The sequence below is a fragment of the Telopea speciosissima genome, chromosome 2, assembly GCF_018873765.1.
Source record: "Telopea speciosissima isolate NSW1024214 ecotype Mountain lineage chromosome 2, Tspe_v1, whole genome shotgun sequence".
Lineage (NCBI taxonomy): Eukaryota > Viridiplantae > Streptophyta > Magnoliopsida > Proteales > Proteaceae > Telopea > Telopea speciosissima.
This window is the reverse complement of record NC_057917.1, coordinates 54,154,489-54,160,623: the sequence shown is the minus strand read 5'-3', so window position 1 is coordinate 54,160,623 and position 6,135 is coordinate 54,154,489.

Here is a 6,135-nt window from a genome sequence, read left to right as displayed (position 1 = left end):
TTTTATTTTTATTATTTGAAAATTTTTCATATACCTCCCCTCAGGCATAATGTAATTACAAAAATACCTGTCAATTTTGAAAAATTTCGTGTGCCTTTCTATTTTTCTAAAAAGTTAATACATGCATCCATTCTGTTAGTATAGAACTAACAATGTTACAATTAATAGGTAAAATAACAAAAATGCCTTTGGGAATTGGGTTTAAAAAAAACACACAAAAAAAAACCCAACTCTATCTTCCCCAAAAATTTTCCACCGCAGATAAATCTCAGATTTCAAGAAGCTTGTCTGGCATTTGCTTATCTGGTATTGCGAAATTGATTGGATTCCGTACGTTAATAGGTTCTTGTTTTTTTTTTATTCTTGAGATTAGGCTATCCACGAGTAAATACAGAGCTTTAGATTGATGGTCGGGTTCTACGTATTTAAGGAGATTATGAAATTGCAAAGATTTTGAGGTATCGGCTGATTGTGGCCAGATCGGATCGGTGTCAGTTGAGACCGATCTTGATCCCGATATCAATCTGATCCAGTTGTACGGACAGGGATAAAAAAAATAAAAAAAAATAGTTTTTTAAAAAATATTTTTTTATAAGAAAACAGGAACAAAAGTGTCATATTTGCCCGAATTTGGACGATCCCAAATCATATCGGCCAATCCGATCCAACCGATACCGAGATCACGAACCATGCACCACTCTGTTCATACCCAAGAAAATTTTGGACACGTTATTTTGGGGTTGCTAGATTTTCCTTGGAAGTGTTAGTTCGTCAGTTCGAGAAATTCTTGTTGAAATCCACTTTGTGTGTGCCAAGTACGAGTACACCTATAAGCTGTAAACACCAAGAGTAAGGGCTTTGGTTTCCATGTTCTTGGTTACGATTTGGGGAAGATGAGTAGCAGTTATTGTAGAGGAAATGATTTGGGGAAGTTGAGTTGGGTTTTTTCCCCTTTTTTTCAAAACCAACTCGCAAAGGCATTTTTGTCACTTTACCCATTGATTTTAACGTTTTTGGTCCTATACTAATGGAATGAGAGCATGTGTTTTTTATATTTTTTTTGGTAAATGAGAGCATGTGTTAACGGTTTAAAAAGTAAAAGACACGTGAAAATTTCCAAAACTGATGAGTGCTTTTGTAATTATATGATACCTCAGGGGAGATACATGAAAATTTCCCTTCTTTTTTTAGGCATTTTCATGAATATAGGACATTTTAAAAATTGCTGAAATCCTTTATTTTGTTTAACTTTTGTGATTACTTACTTATCTGTTCTATTATGGTATTTTAATACATATATACATGTTAAGTAATGTTCTTTCTTAATTATTCTAGTATGATAATGTAATTCTGTAAATGTATTATGTTTAATGTTTTCCAGTTTTCATTAAACACATGTAGTTTAGTTTTATATTTTTTGTATACTAATCATTACTTTGTACTTTAGTTTTGTGTATACTAATCATTGTGTTGTACCCAAACACATGAGTTGTGTGACTACATTAACTTTTCCTTTAATTTTTTGTTTTATTTAATTTTGACCAAGTAAATACGAGGACCAATATAATTGGGTGGATAAAGTGCCTAACACCTTCCGTAGTCTACTACCTTCCTCGTATTCTAATCTTTTGGTTTGACCGGTCTCTATTGGAGTCCTTTATGAAGTCGTAACCTATGTGGCAATTCTTTAGCTATCTCTTTTTCTCGTACGTGGAGGATAAAAGATTCCTTTTAAAAGCAAGGGGATGGAAATCTAATGTTTCTCACATTGATAAATTTTAGAATTGCATGCTACACTCAAACCTAGCCAAGCAATTGAAAGACTGGTTTAACTGGGTAGAATGTGATGTCTAATACCATCCCCGGATCGTAACTTTATCCGTACCAAGACTGATCAATTTCCAAAGGACATTACAAGAGAGTCAACTTTTTATATTATGAGTCATAAACCCTCCTCTAGGTAGTGATTCCTACATACATTATCACCTTCCTCACTCGATCTCTCTTCTCCCCAAAGAGGGATGAGATAGAAGACGTGTGACTATTCCCTACCATGTCATTGTTATCACTAACCCCCATAGGGTTGTCAGATGGATCGAGTGACTGAAGTCGGTCGAACCAATCAGCCGATTCCATAAGAAACAATTAAAAATCTATTTGTCCATATATATATGATGGACGCATGGTCAACATGCAACAACATGATGGATATGTGCCAACATCATGTGATTGAAAAAAGAGAGTGGCGGGCCGTGGTTGTAGAGATCCGACTCCTCTACTTCCAAACTTTGTACTTCCAGCTTCGTCTTCTTTAAAGAGAGAGAGAGAGAAGAATCCGAAATTCTAGGGAAAATTTCATGAACACACACCCTATACGTTTATCGTATATCATAGACACCCAAAAAACTATCAAAATATCAACCCTCCCCCTAATGTCAAGCACATTTAGCACCCAAAGTTGAAATGTCCATTTTAACTCCCTTATTTATTTAAATAAAAACCTCTCATTTCATTTTCTTCCCTCTTCATACCGTTGGAGAACCTTTCATTCCATCTTCTGCCCTCTTCTTCCCTCTCATGCTTTATAAGGGTTTATCTCTCTGTCGATCAATACGTCTTTCACTATATCTTCTTCCGATCTGCAAATCGAAAATTCTTTCTCTTACCTGTCTGAAAGCGCCGTCAGATCTTCGACCAGATTGCTAAGGCAACATTCAATCTCCACTGCCGTCTTCTATCTCTTTAAAATCTATCCCTTCAACTTGGTCTTCTCGGTGGTTATTTCTTTATTGACTGTTGTTTGAATTTAGAAAGGGTAATGGTGAGAGATGTGGTGAACTAACTTATGCTTTTATCCAGTCATGGATCTAGAGAATTGGGCAGCAACAATTTTGTGACTGAGAGAGGGTTATTAGGGTTTCAGTCATGACGCAGGAAGCTACTTAGAGTTGGATATCCTCTTACAAGGGGATGTCCTCTGATAACATCAAGAGTTTGGTATTAGCACGGACTTCGAGCTCCTTCATTGGTGCCAGCTTCATTATAAAGAAGAAAGGTTGAAGAAGGCCGGCGCATCGGGAGTTAGGGCAGGTGAAACAGAATTTATAGTGAAAGCAGTTTATTTTAGTTCTGAAATTTGTTTTCTTGTTTGAGCTTTAGTGGTAATGGATAGAATTGGGTGAGTTGGGCTTGGTGTGGGTTTTTATGTAACAATCCTGATCCTCTATGGTACGGCTGCCCCCAACGGCCTGTGCTGCGCAAGCACAAGGCGGTGTGCAATAACCGCTTTTTCCTTGCCTGAGTGCCTTACCCGAGTGGGGGTAAGGCGGACATTGCACACTGCCTTATATTTGCGCAGCACGGGCCGTTGGGGCAGCCACGCCCTTTATGCAATTGGTGGTGTCGTATGTTTTCAGTGAATTTATAAGCTATACTCATATAGTCTATCCGAGTTCTAGTTTGGTTGTGTTGGATTTTTTCAATAATTGTGTGGATGGTTTTGGGTCATTCTTTGGTTCAATGTTGGCCTGATTTTTTGGCTAAAGGACATGTATCTTCAAAGAGACATATCTAAGGGACATGTATTTTCAAAGAGACATATCCAAGGGATATATATTTTCAAAGAGACATATCCATTTGTATAGGTGCATTCATAGTACTTGGATTGGAATCTTTTAATCTAATCCATTGATCCAAGAGACACACCTACACCATGGGGTATCTCCAAGAGACATATCTACACCATGGGGTATCTTCAAGAGATACTTACATATACGTGCTTGGATTAGAATCTTTTAATCCTATCCACTCATGTCAATGGCCACACCCATTCCATGAGGTGTCTTGAAGGGATACATCCACCACTATAAATAGAGGTGAAATGGACAGCCTAAATGATTTAATTTTTGTCGTACGATTTCAGTCAATCAGACATTAACAAATTCTCAATTTTGTGATAGTTTCAACTTTCAAATGATTACTGTCTCTGCAAATCAGTAATCAGTCCAGCCTGTTTTATCTTGGGAGACAGATTTGTTGCAACTCAGTGCAGTAATAGGGTGCAAATATTGTCTCAAGGACAGAGCGTTCTTGTTCGACTTAGGCTATCTCTTTGTCCTCTTCTTTCAAATATTAGTGTTTCTCCAACAGGTTGTAACTTTAGCTTGCTGGAGCTGTCACATTTAATCCTTTCCATGTGTAGATAAGTCAAAAGTGGCTTTGGGGGTGAGCTAAACCCTTTTAAATATCAGATTTTGTCGTTATCGAAATCTGGAAAAACTCAATGAATTCGATGCTGATTGCGTAGCTAGAATCAGTGGTGCTGAAAGTTTGATCGCGGAAATAACTCTGTTTTTGCAGCCATGCTTCAAGACAACTATGGTTGTCTTCGAGAGAAGGTTTAGATTAGGATATGGAGAAGGCCTGGCAGATCAGTTGATAGAGCCACTGCAGAACATACTGATCTTGCTGTTGTTGCTTCTTTTGCCTTCAGAGCATAGAAATCAAAGCAAAAATGGTGCCTTGTAGAGCAGCCCCCTTCCCTGTTCTTGCTTCTTCCGCTTTTAGACCAACGAAGACGATGAAGAGAATGGTTTGTATTTTGGGGTTTTACCCTTAAGGGTATTATGGGAAGTTCATCCTGTGGTAAAGGTAATTTCGCTATTATAAAAGAGTTAACAACGACTTAATTGCACAGACCTAACAGAGTGGACTAAGTCGAAGCAAAGTCATACTATAGGGGGTATCTGTGATATTTTGATAGTATTTGGTATGTCTGTGTTATACGATAAACTTATAGGGGGTGCCCGTGAAATTTTCCAAAAATTCTATGTATGGGGGTTTTCAGATTTTTTTTTTAAATTTTATATGGCAAAAGGTTTCATACACGACTATGCATGGTGTACGATCGCACATGAAACCATAGGATGGGGACAATGGGCCCATCAAATTACCAAAACCACTTCTCTCTATTTACTAATCGTCGATTGGTCCTTCCCTCCCATGCAGGAATCCCTTTCCCATTTTCTATATACACAAGCGCCTAGACCAATGGTGAGCATACCTGGGTATCTACCCAAGGGGCAAAGGCGTCATCTCACGGTGCCCTGTGAGAGGCGTAGGAAACACCCCCAATTAGAGATCTTTTTCCCATAAAAAAAAATTCGATCCACTACCAATCTAATTCAGTCGATTCTAGTCGGTCTAGAGGCCACTGATTCAGATTGATATTCAAATTAGAATTGGCAAGACGGACTTGAATCTCAATTTTTTTATTTTAGAACTTTGCGCTCTACCAAGAAAAGTAAAATTGATTTTAAAAAAAAGACAAGAGAATGCTGTCTGGGCCTCTAGAGCCTACACATGCGTGTTGGCCAATGGTAGCACACGTGCAAGCATTGGCCTAAGTGGAATTTGCACATTTCTATAGGGGCATGACAATTCTGTGTCCGGGTACAGGAGCCACATTGGCCATTCGACCAGATAGCGTTCTTGTTCCCTTAAAAAATGAGCATATTTGGCATAAGTTACTTTTAGATGTCATCTTGAAAGAGATTTCATTGCAAAGTAATAATCAGATTTAAAATGTCTAAAATTAATGGAGAGGGATGGCACAACTAAAGGGATACACCAATGGTAGCACGGACGAGACATTATATAGGAAGGGCTCGTCATTTTCAAAAGTGGAAGAGAGAGATAGACACGTAGGGTGGTAGCTTATGTTATATAATATGTATTCGGTCGTGTTCAATTGTTGGATGAGAGAGAGAGAGGGATGTATTATTGCAATTCTACCTTCCCATCCCTGGTTTTAATCTTCCCCAAATCCTATAGTATGGCAGTGCGGTAGTGCTAGCTGGAGATGTCGACACCTGGCAGCTGTCGCATCCAACGGTCCGAGCTCATTGATATGGACCGTTGGATGCGGTAGCATGCCGACATCTCCACCTAGCAATGTTGCACTGCCACACTTTAAGGAATTGGAGAGGATTATTTTCCCTCCCATCCTAACCTTTTGAAAGACAACCACGTGTTGTAAACAATTATAAAATTTCTATTTTAACGATTTGAATTTCCTTTCATTTGGTGAGCCGTGGTGCATTTCATGCCCATGTTCTCCCGGAGGTCTCGAGTTCG